Source organism: Gopherus evgoodei, chromosome 2, assembly GCF_007399415.2.
Source record: "Gopherus evgoodei ecotype Sinaloan lineage chromosome 2, rGopEvg1_v1.p, whole genome shotgun sequence".
Taxonomy (NCBI): Eukaryota; Metazoa; Chordata; order Testudines; family Testudinidae; genus Gopherus; species Gopherus evgoodei.
The window spans coordinates 150,066,886-150,084,043 of NC_044323.1; the positions used below are offsets into that span (position 1 = coordinate 150,066,886).

The following is a 17,158-nucleotide window of genomic DNA, read 5'->3' on the forward strand; positions in this document are numbered from 1 at the left end:
CACTGTGAGCGGAATGTGCTGAGGTTTGGAATGGTCCTTAGGCTGTGTCTCTGCTAGCGTGCTGTTGTAGCGTTGTAGTATACACGCCTCCTGTATGGACGGAAGGGGTTAGCCATCACTGTCATTAAACCACCTCTGCGATTGGAAGAATACTTCCGTCGACCTGTTTACACTGGGGGTTATAGGCCCCTACTTCTACTGGCGCCGGTGGGTGCTTGACCCCCCTAAGATTCTAGCCCCGCTCCAACTCCACCCTTGCCTCCCCCTCATTCCAACCCCTTCCCCAAATCCCTGCCCCGGCCCTGCCTCCTCCCCTGAGCGCCACATTCCTGCTCCTCCCCCCTCCCTCCCAGAGCTTGATACAGCTGTTTGGCGACCATAAGCGCTGGGAGGTAGGCAGAGAAGTGGGGATGCAGTTCTCTCAGAGGAGGAGGTGAGGCAGGGTGCGGAGCTTGGCTGCCAGTGGGTGCAGAGCACCCACTAATTTTTTCCCATCATTGCTCGAGCCCCAGAACACCCACGGAGTCGGTGCCTATGTTGGGGGTAGCATGGTTGCTCCAGTATAGACCAGGCATCAGTTACTGGAGGAGTTCACTCCACAGCCTCAGACCACCCCGGAGAAGGTTCCGTCTCCTGCACGAACATGCTTGATTCTTATTGTCGAGAATTCCATTGTACCAGAGGAGTGGAGTTGTCAGCCACGGTCCTGCAGTGCTAACCAGTCTGTTCATGGCCTGGGCCCAGGGTGGGAAGTGCTTTGAAGATCAGGACTGAGCCCAGTGCAAAGGGGATAGCCAGACTTCTGCTGTATTGTTTCCCCTCCAGTTCTGCTTCTGGCAGTTGCAGGAATGGGGGGAATAGGGAAGTTGCAATTCAACATCTCCCATTTCCCACGGTGCGGAAACTGATGCATGAGGCCACCTGGCTGCTCCCCAAACTCTTCTGGCCACTCCACTGAGAACCACAACCTCTCCTTCTGCTGGCAGCCCGTGCCTGAACTCCCCAGCAGAGGGGAATTAGCCGTAGAACACGTTCTGTCCACCCCTGCCCCCTGCTTAACTGTACGGGAGAGGTGGGTGAGCAGCACCTGGCTGCTGAGCATGGAGGCTGAGGAAGGAGTCTCTTGGGAGGCCTTTGAAGTCACCAGTAAATCTTTGAGTCAGTCCTTTCATCAGCAGCTGTGATGGAGCTCGGAGGCAGAGTGCCGCTTGTGGGAGACACCCACTGATGTGGATAGCTCTGAGTCACAAAGGGTGGCAAGGGTAAGTTTCTTGCCATCAAAGGTAGCTCCTGCCCCTGTGCTGCAAGAGAGTTATTCAGCCGGTAGATGGGCCCACAGTCTCGGCATTTAGGTTCCTAAATCCTACTGGCATCAGTGGGAGTTAGGTGCCTAAATACCTTTGTGGATCTGGTCCAAGGGTGTTTTTCCCTTAAATAGGGTGTGTGAGTCCCGCTGTCACTTAAGTTCACAATGTTTTATCTTTCTCGATCCCCACCATCCTTAAAGATCCCAAAGGGCTTTTCCGGAATCGCCTCACGCCCTGCTAAAATGCAGCTGTTTCCAGGCTGGGACGCAGCTGCTGCTTAGAACAGCACACAGCAAGGCACCAGGAGAGGGAGAGAAGAAGAATGCTGTATTCATTTGAAACTGCAAGCAGGCTCTAGACAGGCAGGAGTGTGGACTCTACCAAGGACATCAGTTAATGATGAGAGTGGTAGCTAGGATTTCTAGCACTATGTATTCTCAAAGCCCTTTACAAACCTAATCCTTGCAATGAGGGATAACAAGTCTCCATTTTACAGATGGTGAAATGAGTGGCCCAAGAGCTAGGACTGCAAGCCAGGGTTCCCTGCTCCCCGTCCTGTGCTCCATCCATTAGACCATGCTGCCTCTGGGTATAACCTCCCTCCGCCCTTGTGACATGTGCCACCAGACCTTTAAAGCACACAAGTGATCGTGGCTTGGGGCTTGTGTCACCTCTGAAAAGTGGCATCTGCTGCAACTTGGGGCATCTGGCCCAGTTCTTGAACCAGCCAGGCCTGTCTTTGCTTAGCCTGTGAGCTCTAGCCGCCAGAGGGGGGAATGGCTGCATGCTACAGCTGGAGCCGTGAAGTTTGAGCTGTTTGGCTTTCTTGACCCGATGAGTTCTGAGCTGCTCAGAATTGGAAGTGGCGGTGTGGATTCCAGTGGGTGTGCAGGAATCTAGCTGCCTGGTTAGGTCCTTGTGTTCTCATCAAGAACAGCATTTTGCTTCCTTTCCTGAGTCACGGGCATGAGTTAAAGAGCCGTGCGGAACCTTTGGTCAGTTACAACAATACCGTGCAAATGCTTCTGTATCCTTCCCGCCATCTTTCTCTGGGCATGGCTAGGGGGGGAGAGAAAGAGCCACCCAAGGAAGCTACAGGTTGGAAGGTTTCATGTGGGGGTGATCCATAACCCTGCTCCACAGTGACCACCAGCAGCAGAAGAACTTTTCCTTTTAACCCTCTCATTCCCAGTGGGATGGGGTGATTGACTGAGGATTCTGAAATGTGAGTCATCCCTGATCTCCTTGGGGCGGGGACTGTGTTTATGTTCTTTGTGCGTGCTGCACCTAGCGCAGTGGGATCCTGGTTCATGACTAGAGCTCCTACGATATACAGCTGATTATTAATTATAAGGATCTCTAATGACTGCAAGGCAGAAACTGCTCACGACTGCAAGAGTTCTATAGGTCCCCTGAAAGAGGTAAAGGGTTGGGGAGGGGATCGTCCTGCCAAGAACAACTGAGCTTCTGGCTGAGTGATGGGAGAAGGGCTTTGGAGCTGATATTTAAGATTTCAGTAGTGCTGGGGTTCTTCATTTTCTTGAAGGGTCAATTATTCCATGCTGTGGATGGAGATTTGCAACTCCTTTCTAGTCATAAGTTCTCCCCAGTCGTCAACCCGTTACCAGACTTCTGAAAGTTGGAAGCACTCATCCCAGTTTTTTCGTCTGGCATCTGTCCGTCCCTCTCGGTCACTCAAGGCGGCTTGAATCCGGTTGGGCTAATTATCTCCTTGACAGCCCTCCCTTGCTGATCTGTATAGACATGCAGATGAGGCTGCAAAAGCTTCCGTAACCCTTTGAGTCCTGCTGCGGTGTGCAGCCAAGAGCAATCGCCTCAAAGATTTGCTTTGCTTTGGGTCTGGACTGGTCTTGTACTTGTCACAGACTCGGACCCTTGAACGCTGTCAGTGATTCTGAGCCTATAACCGCTAACTTGTTACGTGAACTATGGTAATGTCTAGTGTGCCTGATCAATTTTGGCGCCCTGCTCTGTTAGGTGCTGCACAGTCTAAAAAGAAAAGACAGACCAAGGGTGGGAGAAAGGAATTCTTATTTCCATTGAGACAGACCTGCGGCTCAGAGGCAGTTGCCCAGGCTCACCCAGGAAGTGTGTGGCATTTGCCAGTTGGGCTCCAAAAGGCCTGGATCACTTGGTGATTGCCTGTTCTGTTCATTCCCTCTGGGGCACCTGGCATTGGCCACTGTCGGAAGACAGGATATTGGGTTAGATGGACCTTTGGTCTGACCCAGGATGACCATTCTTATGTTCTTTCAAGCAAGATGGTGTCCCTCGCCACTGTTTGCCAGAAGCTGGGAATGAGTGACAGGGCATGGGTCACTTGATGATTCCCTGTTCTGGATACTGAGCTAGATGGACCTTTGGTCTGACCCAGAAAGGCCATTCTCATATTCTGCAAATGTCCAGGGTCTGGTTTTGTGTTGCTCTTCTCCCAGGGTTTACACCAGACAATTAGGCAGCCTTTCACTCTTGATCAGAGGTAGTAGCCCTTTGCACTCCCTTTGGCCTGGCGTTACCGACATGTACCAAGTCTGGGACCTCAGCCGCCCATTTCTGGCATGTAATCTTGTTGAACTCAGCTGCATTCCTCGCAAGAGTAAGCATTTTCAGCCCTAGACAGTTCCCTGCTGCCAGAAAGGGCATGTGTCCAAGCCGTTCAGAACTGGCATTACAGGCTCAGTGATTTAACATGGCCACATAGATGGGGCAAAAACTAGCCTCCTCTGAAACCCCCCCCTCTGCCCACTTCCATTAATTTGCATAAGTAATCGATGTCTTGTTAACAGCTCATTACTGACACTGGAAACGTGGTAAAAACTTCCATTCAACGTTGGGGAATTTTTTACAGGCAAATTATACTGATGGTGAAGGGAGAAACTGACCAGGTTTAAAATTACAGCTTGAAAAACCACAGCCTTGGAAACCCACCGTGTGCTGAGCACTCATTTTTAGACCTGCAAATAAAGCAATCAAGAGGTTAATTCTCCCCCCCCCCCCCCCCGCTCCGCCTCTGATGAAATCTCCCTTTTGCAGGATTTAATTTCATCCCTGAATCTTATTTGTTCTCCTTTTTTCATTGCCACACAAGCGTTTTACCAGTTTTGTGTCTCCTCCTTCGTAAAGCCTTGCCTTAGAATGCCAGATTGCTCCTTTGGCTAGACTGTCCGTGAGAGAAATATATTCTTTCCTATTAACGAGAGGCGATTGCAGGCTTGAACCCCTCTACTGTATTTCTCTCTCTGCTGCTCTGAGCACCTAATCTCTTCCTTGGGCTAACTTGTGTGGGAAAAGATTTACCCTTTCAGGAAGAAAGGGCTTTGAGAGTATCAGAGACTTCAGAGTGGAGGGGTTGAAAGTTCATTATTTGATATCTATAACTAGCACACACAACCCTTTAAAGGAATGTTGTCAAGGTAGAAATAATTGCCAGACAACTAGTTATTGAGTGCCTTGGTGTTTCTTGTTTTGTTTTGCACTCAACTTGAGGTGCCTTTAAAGGGATCTGAATCTTTCTGAAGAACCCAGTAGGTTCTACACATTGGGATCCCTTTAAAGGTATCTGATGCTGGCTGCTTAAAATTGCTAGTCACTCCTAGGGTGACCAGATGTCCTGATATTTGGTGCTTTTTTTTTTTATATAGACTCCTATTACCCCCACCCCCGGTCCCAATTTTTCACACTTGCTGTTTGGTCACCCTAATCACTCCCTCCCTTCCCCAATCTCGGCCAATTTGTTTAAAGTGCAAATCTGTTTGGCCAAGTGGTGCACAAACAGCATCTGATCCCTCATCTGATCTCCCCCCTCCCTTGGTGTGTTGGCGTGAGATCTGCTCTCTCAAATGCCAGGAACAGGTGGCTTTTCATTGTTACTGTCTTTTCTGCCTGCTAGCCCAGTGAGCCAACCTAGCTCTGGGGCCTGGGTTCTCCTCCTGGTGCATCAGCAGCAGTTTGCAGAGCACAGTCATTCCACTTATGGCAGTGCAGCGGAAGAGCTGTGCCTCAGGCCCACTGAACCCATATCACTAGTGACAATATGCGAGCAGGAAAGACATCTGGGAGACATCTTCAAAAGCACCCACATCATTGGGGAGAGGGATAGCTCAGTGGTTTGAGCATTGGCCTGCTAAACCCAGGGTTGTGAGTTCAGCCCTTGAGGGGGCCATTTAGGGATCTGGGGCAAAAAAATCTGTTTGGGGATTGGTCCTGCTTTGAGCAGGGGGTTGGATTACATGACCTCCTGAAGTCTCTTCTAACCCTGATAGTCTTTGACTTAGGTACTTCAATTGCTAAAGTATTTTTGAAAAGTTCACTCCCATCCCCCTCCGCTGGAGTCCAAGAGCCACTGTAAGTTTGCAGAGCTGGCAGCTTGGAGGAACGGGCGACACGCCCTCCAGATCATTTTTACTTGCAAACTGACCTACATTTTGTAGACTGCAGGAACCCACCTTGCCACTGCCACTGAATCGCTTTTCAGAGTAGCTCTGCGCTTTGTGGGCCTAAACTTCCCCAATCTCCTGCACGCACATGCTGCCACTTACCCCCACAGCCAACTGGGTGTAAGTGCTACAGGGGTATAGGAGTAAGGCTACAACTGCGCTCGCAACACTGCAGCCGACGGCAGGCATTTTCCATCTCTGTAGACAAATCCACCTCTCCGAGAGATGGGAACTGGGTCGACGCAAGGATTCTGTCCCACTGTCGGGAGATGCAAACTCCAGCGTGAATCTGTCTCTGTGCCAAAGGCTGTTGGGATTAGAGAGAATCTCATTTAAAGCATTAAGGATAAAAAAAAATTACTAATTTTGTCAGCCCTTCCGGAGCCAGCTGGATGCTATTTCTTTAGGCCTGGGTCTGTTTGCAGGTGCGGAGCAGAAGGGGTACTCAAATGCCCTGCCAAGGCAGCCCTGAATCTGCTGCTTACCAGCTTGCAAGAGCGGTTTGAGTTGCCAGTGTGAAGCTAGCTATGAAATCTCATTGGCTGAGGCTGATGCATCGGAGGGATCTCCGCTGGCCTCTGCCTGCACAGCTGCTGAGGAATCAGCACTTTGCTCTCGCTTTCCTCCGACCTGGCTCTTGGCGGTCTGCTTGGAACTCTAGGGAGTGAGTTTAGAGGGATCGCTGCAGGGGGACATTGGTGTATGGGGCGAAGGAGGGCAGGTCAGTGGTGAGAGCATTAGTTTAGCCATTGGGCGCTAGCCTCATAAAGATGCAGGGTTAATTTCCTGCTCTGCCACAGACTCTTTATATGACCTTGGTCCAAGTCACTTAGTTCCTCTGTTGCCCATTTGCAAAATGGGATATAGCTCTGCCTTCTCTCCTAGGGATAAATACATGAAAGACTGTGAGGTGCTGAGCTACTGTGGTAATGGAGGGGGCCATATCAGGATCATAGTTAGCTAGATTCTTACCTGTCTGCTGAACTCAAGCAGGACCCAAATGAGCCTGTCATCTTGGTTTTCTTGAACTGCCGTGTTGAGGAAGAGGCAGCTTGCTCTCTGCTCTGTTTTGACAGAATGGGCACCTGAGCCAGATGCTGCTGCAGTCCTCAGCTGGGCAGACTCTGGGTACCCCCGTCCCATTGCTTAGATGACGCCTCGCCCCTGGAGTGCTGCATAGGGACTCTTCCTTAGTGGAGAAATCTGGTCCTACCCCCACCGAGTCGCTCCCCACAACTCGCAACTTACTGGGGGTTGATCTGCTTGCAGCTCCCTTGGCATCCCCGCAGGCCTGCACAAGATAGGCCTAGCAGCTCCAGGCAAGGATCGACCTCTCTGCCTCACCGCTAACATCTCCTGCAGCTGTCCTTTGCCTGCGTACACCCCTGCAGAGGGGACCCATCCCCTCACTCTTCTGCCTGCTGAATCCCTCCCTCCATCCTTTACTTGCTGACGTCCTGGCTAATTTAGAATGCTGCTCGCCCACAAATGCAAGTGCTGTTACCATGCCTATAGTGGAAGATACTTCAAATCTAGGCTGTGATGTTATCAGCTAAAATTACTGTACTTTTGCAGCAAGTGTGTGTGGTGGAATAGAATGTGTCGCTCCAGAATAAAATGCAGTGGTATCTTCTTCCTTTTCTTGTTTTTTTTAAACTATATTTGCTTAATTAAATCTCTCTGGATATTAGCAGCAGCCCAGGTCAGTGGAATGAACAAAAGCATCTGAATGCCTTTCTGTGGTTTGAGCCTTTTGTGCTAATGCGGTTCATTGGGCAGATTCCCAGAGCCAAGTGGCTAGTGAAGATCTTTGCTTGGAGGAGCGGGGCGGCATATATAGGGTGAATATGTGACCTTTGCCTCTCTTGTTTGCATAGGGACACGGGGATTGCCATTTTTGGATCAGACCTTGGTCCAGCTAGTCCAATGTCCTGTCTCTGATGTTGGCCCAGCACCAGATGCTTCATAGGAAAGGTGCAAGAGACCCTCTCCTCTCCCAGGAGGCAGATGGGTAAACTTGCCTTCCCTGAGGCTCCTCCCAATCCCCAGCAGAGATTTGGTTTAACCCTGAAGCATGTGGTTTGACTCTGTTAGCACTAACCATTCTAACTGTGGATATTCTCGTTATCCAGACAAACATCCAGTCCCTCTTTGAATTTTGCTAAATCCTTGGCCTTCGTGATGTCCTGTGGCAGTGAGTTCCACAGGCTAATTTCACAGAGTGAAAACTAATTTTTTCGTTTTTCCAGTATGAACTGGGCACCTTTTAAGTTTTGTTGAATAAATTGCCTTGTTCTTTTGTGTACTTTTCTCATGTCCCCTCTGGCTGATGGTGATCTGGGTGCTGCTTGAACTGCAAAGAGACTGTGTCCCTTGGTATTTTCCTTGATGATGATCATGTCTCCTCTTATTCATTTCCTGCAAACCATCCCAGTTGTTTCATTCTCTCTTCCTATGAGAGTTTTCCTAGGATCCTCCGGGTGGATGTGAGTTTCACAGTTGGCTCAAGACTGGTCCCAAGGAGGATTGTGGGGGGCTGATAGCACAGAGGTAGCTTGTACACAAAGCTGGGATGAGGGATGGGAACCCAGTGGCTGGACAATGTGCTACTAGTGCTGACTGAAGCTACCCCGGGTGGCTGGCAGCTGGAATGTAGCAACACTGCTGGCAAGGGATGGGAAGCTGATTCTGAGCCTGGTTATTGATGTAAACACCGCTGATTTAGACAGTGCTACTTAGGATTTATGTTTAACCTGCTTGAGCTCTGAATCTGGCCCACGCATTCTTACTCTGGATTGACACCACCTAGCTGTTTGGGGTCTGAAGCTGGCTGTCTGACTCTTGCGTTGCTCGCAGATGGGGTGGATGGACGGTTTAATCAGCGGTGGTTTATAGCTCTGCGTGTAAAACAAGGAGCACTGCAGAAACGAATTGTGGCCCTGGAGATTGGCTTCCGACCCACCCAACTGCCCTGCTGCAGCTGTGGTGACGGGAATCACACACAGTCAGATGTTGGGATGATGCCTTCCTGTGCAGTGTCCCCTGCTGGCTGCCTTCAAAGATGGGCCCCCACCCTAGATAGGCCATTTCTTCAGCTGTGGCAGGACAGTTAATCAGTATCTCTGACCTCCGTATATAGATTAAGCTTGATATAAGCGGCTCTGTTCAGACCTCTGCCTACAGAGAACCATTTGCCTTGGCTGAGATGGAGGCAAAGATGGAGAGCATGGTCTCATGCCCCGGATACTAATATGGCGGGGTGGGAGAGTGCTGCCCCCACCAAGTGTTTGTCCTGTGGGGCTGGGTTGTGCTGTCAGGAGCCTCTCTGCCTGGGCTTGGTGCTGCATTGTTATGCCATGTCATTGTGAATTGATGCAACCCCCACGGCAAGTTGCACAACGCTGGTTGTGCAATGTTACAACACCCAAATAATATAAACCATAGACAGCTTTCGCTCACAGATATCCCAAGCACTTTATGGGTGTTCACCCCACAGGCCTTGCAACCATGAGTCAGTATAGGCACAGACCGGGGGTGAGGGGGAGTGATTTGAGCAAGGGTCACCCACCAAGTCAGTGGCAGAGCTTGGAATATGACCAGGAATCCTGGCTCCCTTCCTCCTGCTCTACCCACGGTCACACACTGCTTTTTGGTGAACTGCGTGTGACACACCTTTGGATTCTGGGATCGAGGCTGAGCTGACTGCAGTGCTATGGAGGAATTCCCTCTGCTTCCAAAACACAGGCCTGCTGCTGTCCTTGGTCCATCCATGAGATGCTGTCTGCTGCAGGGGAATGTGTTCAGTGACTGGCCCACTGTTTGAAGAACCAATAATGAGATAGCACCTCTGTCTTGCTTCCTTTACCTTCTCAGGGGGGAGATGCAGCAATTCTCTGCCCCGACAGTGCTACAGGGGACAAGAACACTGAATGCAAGGGCAACTACTGGGGAGTTTCAGGGAGCTGAGTGTACTGGCCCCAGCTGGACGCTATGCTGTGGGAAACCTTGCTGGTAGAGGAAGGCTGTGTGTAGTTAGGGTGCCCAGCTGTCAGTTGGAAGACCTGGGTTCTAGCCCCGGTTCTGCAGCCAATCTAGGGCAAGTCACTTCCTCTGTCTGTGGCTCTGTGAAAAGCGTGATCAGAGTGGAGGGCTTGAGAAAGGTGCCATGGGGTCTGTAATGAGCCTGCCGGGGCATCCCCATGTTAGCCTGTGGCCGTCACAGGGCTCTCCGCGAGCACAGCCCCTCCTGCAGCCAGCATCAGGCTGTGATACAGAGGGAAGAATGCCTCCTGCTGAATCCCACCCTGCCACCTGCTGCACCTGGCTACTCCCGGGAAAGTTTCCCCATCCAAGCGCTGATCCTGTTGGACATAATTGAGCCCAGCCAGAGGAGGGATATGGCCATGTGAGAAGCTGGATGCTGTGAGAGAGAATGCTGAGTTGCCACTTGAGCATATGGGGCAAAGGGGTTTAAAAGTTAAACATTTGTAGCTAGCCCTCTTGCTTATGATGAGCCAAGGCGGTCCCTTCGATCTGGCATACCCAGAACTTTGGGGGAAGTTCTGCCCATGGTCCACGCTATCTACATGAGTGCAGCCACTCAAGCGCCATATATGTCCCTCTGTCCCTTCATGTGTCCATGACCCTGGACCTCCAAGGAGCAACCAGTCTTGCATGCCACATAGGGCAGGCTTGCTGGTGCTGAGCGCGAGTGGTACCTGCAGCCCTGCCCAGGTACAATAGGCTGAAACATTTGCCTGCTTTGCAGAAGCCCTGTGTTCTTTCAGAGAGGGTAAAGCTTGTGCCAGCTGTAATGGAGCTTTAGGAGCTGAAGAGGGGACATTAGTCAATGCATGCTCTTTCTTTGCCTCTCATTCCAAAGGGAGAGAGGGCTTTTCAGCTGCGGGCATATTGTGAACCGTTGCTAGAGAAAGGAAATAGCTTTCTGTTTGTGATGTCATTATTGATGGGGGGGGAGGGTGAAGCTCTGCCCCCAAGATACAGTGCCCACTGACCCATTCACTTCCATCCATTTTCACTGTTATTGCCCTAGAGCCTTTCTCATTCTAATGAGAGCCTCCAGAGAGGCTAGTTAATGGTAAACTCCCTGGTCAGCACTCAAATCCCTTGGGAACACAGAGGGCCGTGCAGCTGGCCAAGGAGGAACCTAAGATTGCCACAGTGGCTCAGACCTGTGTTCACCTGTTACTGGTGTCTTGTCTCTGACAGGGGCCAGCACCAGCTGTTTCAGAGAAAGGTGCAAGAGATCCTGCACCAGGCACTGAAGGGATAGCCTGCCTGTAGGGAAGGTTCTTCCTGACCCCTAGTAGTTAGAACTTGGTTTATGCCCTGAGACATGGGGGTTTATAGCCCTTCCAGATTAGTTGGTTCTGTTTAATCCATGCTGTTGCAACTGAGGATGCTCTTGTCATCCATATAAATGCCCAGTCCTTTTAAGGACCCTGTTAAGCTCTTGCCCTCCGTAAGCTCATGTGGCATTGAGTTCCAGAGGTGTACTAGGCAATGTTTGCATGGATCCTGGTCCTTTTAAAATGAACGGGTTTTCAGTGCACGTGGCTCAATGGAGGGGTAGATTTTCCATCCAAGCAAGAACTGCTTATCCTTTAGTCTGATCAGTTCTGACCTGGGAGGGGCAGAGATCTTTGCTCTTAGCTTACATTCAGGCACTCAGTGCAGGCAGAGGGGGAAATGCAGTTTGGAGAGTCTTGAAACATGCCTGGCCTTCCCCTGTAATAAAGGCAAGGGATAACCTTCTTGGGGTGAGACCAAATCATCAGTGGTTAGAGACAAACCTTTGGTACCAACACCCCCGAAATTTTGGCAAAGCAGGGGTATGACAGATTCCAGATCTGAATTTCACAGCATTCTCCTAACCCTATAATAGACTGTTCTGAACCCCTTAGATCCTCATGCCGTCAAATATAGAGGCACTTGCAATCCTTATTTTGCTCCATGTCTTCAGGGTCCTCTTATGTTGTAGGGTCTCAGGTGCACTGTGTCATGCAAAGCAAAGTGGCCGCTAGCAGATATGTGATATTATTTAAATTACCATAGTACTTAGGAGTCGCAGTTATGGACCAGAGCCCCAGTGTTCTTCTTCGAGTGATTGCTCATACCCATTCCAGTTAGGTGTGTGCGCCGCGCGTGCACATTCGTCGGAAAACTTTTACCCTAGCAACTCAGTGGGCCAGCAGGTCGCCCCATAGAGTGGCGCCATCATGGTGCTCGATATATACCCCTGCCGGCCCACCCGCTCCTCAGTTCCTTCTTACCGCCCGTGTTGGTCGTTGGAACAGTGGAGCGCGGCTTAGCTGACCTCCACTTCCCTAGCTACTCGTAGTTCTCATATATAGTTATGCAGTTATAATCCTTTTATATATATATTTGTATAGTTATACGTTTTTTCTTTGCTAACATAGTTAGTTTAGTAATAGTTAGCGGGGTTCAGGAAGTAGCCCCTTCCATGAACCTGGTGCCGGAGCCCATGCACGGCTCACCGGGTTTTAAAATGGGCTCGACCTGCCAGAAGCCGATGCCGAAGGGAGATCCACACGACTCCTGTTTGAAGTGCCTCAGGGAATCACACTTGACAGCTAAGTGCCCCATTTGCAAGGCTTTTAAGCCGAGAACAAAAAGGAGCGGGACTTTCACTTACCCCTCCACCTTTGGTGCCGAGCGATGATCAAGCGGCTGGCAGAAGAGCCTCCTCAGCACCGGACCCCGCCGGTACTGCCAAGGCCTTTCGGCACTGGCCGTCGCCAGCACCAAAGTCGACTCAGCACCACTCCCTTCCTCCGAGGTCGAGAGAGCCTACGATTCCTGCTGGTGCCTAACGGCTCCCCGGCACGCGCCGTGGCTGAGCCCCCTGCTCCTGCTGCTTCTGTGCCACCTGCATCGCAGCCAGAGAGCTCGTCTAAGTCGGATTGCCCGGCACCGACACCTGCAGAGGCACCGATGACATTGGCACCGTCGATTCCAGTCCCCCAGGGCCATTGAATCCAGTGCCTGACAGCTCCCCGGCATGCGCTGTGGTAGAGCTTACTGCTCCCGCTGCTTCTGTGCCAACTGCACCGCAGCCAGAGAGCTCGTCTAAGTCGGATCGCCTGGCACCGACACCTGCTGAGGCACTGACGACGTCAGCACCGTCGATCCCGGCCCCACAAGGGCCGTCGAATCCGGTGCCTGACGGCTCCCCGGCACGCGCCGTGGTTGAGCTTACTGCTCCTGCTGCTTCCGTGCCAACTGCACCGCAGCCAGAGAGCTCGTCTAAGTCGGATCGCCCGGCACCGACACCTCTGAGGCACGGACAACGTCGGCACCGTCGATTCCAGTCCCACAAGGGCCGTCGAATCCGGTGCCTGTCGGCTCCCCGGCACGCGCCGTGGTTGAGCTTATTGCTCCTGCTGCTTCCGTGCCGACGGCACCGCAGCCAGAGAGCTCGTCTAAGTCGGATTGCCTGGCACTGACACCTACCGAAGCTCTGACGACCTCGGTACCGTTGATCCCGGTCCCATGAGGGCTGTCAAATCCTGTGCCTGACAGCTCCCCAGTATGCACTGTGGTTGAGCCTGCTGTTCCCTCCACGCCGGAGACATTACCAACGGCGAGGGATCTCATTGCCATGACAGAGTCGATGCTGCCTGACCCCGGCACCGCCGGTGCGGGTAATACAGTCTCTTCATATGACCGTCCTCTGTCAGCACAGCAGAGCGGCACCGTTCATGATCACGGTCCCGCAGACACTCCAGGTCCCGTCGGCACACCCGACACCACTTGCAGTCCTGGTGCTGTTTTCCTCATCGGTACTGGTCGCACTCGCCGCACCGGTCGGTATCCCATTCGCCGACCCGCTATCGGCACCGTCCGACTCCCGGCACCGCGACAGGTACCTTGACTCCTGTAGCCTCTCCCCGAGCCTCGAGATCTCGGTCGACCTCCCGGCACCGTTCTGGTTGCAGGTCTGGATCTCGTTCCAGGTACCGGTACGCCTCCCGGTGCCGGTCCCTGGTGTCGAGTTGGGCAAGGTCCGATAGAGTCAGAGACTCTGCCTGTGCCTTCTTTTAGTACCTCCATGGCCATCCAGACACGCATCCGTGTCATCCCACATGCGCAGATCTTATGCTCAGGACCACGATTCTGATACGCCCCCCGACAACCTGAGGTGGAGGAGGTCCCAGAGGTAGAGGACCCGGTATAGGGCCCTCTAAGGGGTACGACTACTCGACTGTCCGCTCTCCTCTCTGCTCACTAGTCTTTCAGTCTGTTAAGGAGAGGTATTGGCATGGCCAGTGGGCGCCAGCCCCGAAACCGAAAGAGGCTTGGCGAATGAACCTGCTTGGCCGCTAGGTGTACTCTGCAGAGGCCCTGCAGCTCTGGGTAGCAAAGCAACAAGCCTTGCTTAGCCGCTATAATTATAGCACCTGGGTGAAGGTAGTTTAGTTTATGGAGTTTCTCCCTCAAAACTCCCGCCAAGGGTTCGCTGCCGTCTTGGAGGACGGGGGGAAAAAGGTACCCAGAGCGTCCCTCCAGGCCTCGTTGGACGCAGCAGACTCAGCAGCCAGGACTCTGGCCTTTGGTGTCGCCATGAGGTGCATCTCATGGCTTCAGGTTTCAAACCTCCGGCCGGAGCTGCAGTATGCCATTCAGGATTTACCCTTTGTTGGTAAAGGCCTCTTCGCGGCAAAGACAGCCCCAGGCTGCGAAGCCTGATGGACAATAGGGTCCTAATGCGCTCTCTCAGCATGCATATGCCAGCGACCAAACGCAGGCCTTTCTGTCCCCAGCCGCCATACTCTGTGCCTAGCCAGAGACAGGACTTTGGCAAACGGCGAGGCCAAGGTGGTCGCAGACGAACGTCAGGACCCCTAAGAGCCAAGGTCAAGGTCCCTCGCAATTACCACTGGGACCAAAGACGAACCTTCCAAGGTGCGCCTGAGGGCAGTGTACCAGTCACAGGCCGGGATCCCAATCCCGCTTTCTCCTGGCGTGGCCCCAGTTAATTTCAGATCGCTGGGTCCTGCACACGGTGGAGCATAGGTACCACCTCTAATTTGTTCCAGCCCTGTCCCCCTTCAGGGACCCCTCTCACGAGCAATTCCTCGTACAAGAGGTGCAGACGCCAACTGACGAAAGGGGCAAGGGGGTTTACTCCTGTTATGCCCTAGTCCCCCACTCGAACGGAGGTCTCAGACCTTCCTAGTCCTGCACGGACTCAACCGGTTTAGGATAAGGTTGATGTTCCGCATGGTATCCCTGGGAACCATTATTCCATCCTTGCCTTCTGGGGGCTACTATGCCGCCCTCGATATGAAGGACGCGTACTTTCGCAACGCCATCTTCCCTCCGCACAGGAGATACCTCTGCTTTCTAGCCAACCGTCAGTACTTCTGGTTTACGGCCATAGTCACCGCCTACCTTCGCTGATGTCGGATATGCGTTTTTCCGTATCTGGACGATTCGCTTATCCGAGGAGACTCCGAGACACAAACCACTCAGCACGTGGGCATCGTCACAGTCTTATTCACAGGTCTAGGCCTGATGATTACTATAGAGCAATCCACTCTGGTTCCCACGCAGAGGTTGGACTTCCTAGGGGCTATCCTGGTCTCCTACCTAGCCGGAGCCTGCTTATCACAACTGCGGTTTTAGGCGATGGCAACAATCATCCGAGGTCTGCAGGCTTTCCCAACGACCTCTGCTCGTACTTGTCTCAGTCTCCTGGGTCCATGGCTGCCTGCAAGTTTATAACCAAACACGCCAAGCTCTGCGTCCGTCCTCTCCAAGTCCGGCTCACCTCGGTGTACCACCCGGACAGGGAGCCAATGGTCATGGTAGTCACCGTTCCCTCGAGCACCTTAGGCTCCCTAGAGTGGTGGCTAACTCCCTCCCTGGTGTGGGCAGGGATGCGGTTCCATCCGCCCCAGCCCTCACTGCCCCTGATGACGGACGCGTCATCTCTCTGCTCGAGTGCTCATGGTCACCTCCGAGCTTAAGGCCTTTGGTCTTCTCGGGAGCTGGCATTCCACATCAGTGCCCCAAAAATGAGAGTAGTCCGCCTGGCGTGCCAGGGGTTCCAGCAGCAGCTGCGAGGCCGTGGTATCTCGGTGTTTACAGCCAACACAACGGCCATGTGCTTCATAAATAACCAGGGAGGGACATGGTCCTCCCCCCTTTTGTCAGGAGGCCATCCATTTCCGGGACTTTTGCATGGCCCACTCGATGGAGCTGGTGACGTCCTTTCTCCCAGGCGTTCGGAACGTCTTGGCGCTTTGACTCAGCAGGTCTTTCCTGTCTTACGAGTGATCACTCTGCCCCATGTGAGGCGTTCTGCTTTCCAGAAGTGGAGATGTTTTCTCACATAGACCTGTTCGCTCACCGCGAGAGCAGAAAATGCCAGATGTTCTGCTCCTTCCAAGGTCTCTCCTCGGGATTGATCTTGGACGCATTCCTGATGCCATGGAAAGGCCAACTCCTTTATGCCTTCCCACTGTTCCCACTGGTTCATTAGGTCCTGCTCAAACTCCGCAGGGGCAGAGCGCGCATCATCATGATCACTCCAGAGTGGTCCAGGCAGCACTGATATACCACGTTGCTCGGCCTGTCAATAACCGACCCAATTACCCTGCCACCCCACCCAGACCTCATCACTCAGGGCAACGACAAGCTTCGTCACCCGGACCTGCAGCCTCTTCGCCTCACGGTGTGGCTGCTGCGTAACTGAGCCGGGGTGACAGGAAGCCTTCCACCTGGTCAAGATACTGGGCCGAGTGGAAGCGTTTCTTCTACAGCTGCAATACGCTCGATCTTGCTCCTACTGAGGTCTCGATCCCCTCTATTTGGCCTGCCTCTGGCCTTCAGCGGCAGGACCTGGCGGTAACATCGCTGAGGGTACACTCGGCAGCCATCTCTACCTTCCAGCCAGGCTAAGGTGGACGTTCCGTGTTCTCACACTGTATGGGTTCGAGGTCCCTCAAGGGCTTGGAGCGCTTGCACCCTCGGGTGCGCCGCCCAACCCCAACCTGGGACCTCAACCTAGTTTTAACCAGACTTATGTCTCCCCCATTCGAGCCGTTCGCGACCGGCCCTCTGCTATACCTGTCTTGGATGACAACTTTCCTCGTAGCTGTTACATCGGCCAGACAGGTCTCCGAGCTTAGAGCTCTTACGGTGGTTCCGCCGTACACTAGGTTTCACAAAGACAAGGTGCAGTTATGACCGCACCTGGCTTTCCTCCCTAAGGTGGTTTCGGCCTTTCATGTTACCCACAGCTCAACGCAATGGGCGCAACCATTGCACTCCCTGGACATCTGTGGAGTGCTCGCATTTATATTGCGCTGACAGAACCATTTCGTAAGGTGCCCCAGCTCTGTCACG

At 52.7% G+C, this 17,158-nt stretch overlaps 1 protein-coding gene and 1 long non-coding RNA gene across 2 annotated transcripts in view; one reads left to right on the plus strand and one right to left on the minus strand.

Annotated features, from left to right (window-relative positions):
- TET3 (tet methylcytosine dioxygenase 3) overlaps window positions 1-17,158 on the plus strand; it is a 167,946-nt gene that overhangs the window by 12,982 nt on the left and 137,806 nt on the right. The gene's annotated exons all lie outside the window — the stretch shown is intronic.
- On the minus strand, window positions 4,068-7,136 carry LOC115646270. Its single transcript, XR_003998980.1, has 3 exons — window positions 6,737-7,136; window positions 5,867-6,071; window positions 4,068-4,282 (listed from the first exon to the last, which is right to left on the minus strand). It is a non-coding gene; the product is annotated as an uncharacterized LOC115646270 (long non-coding RNA).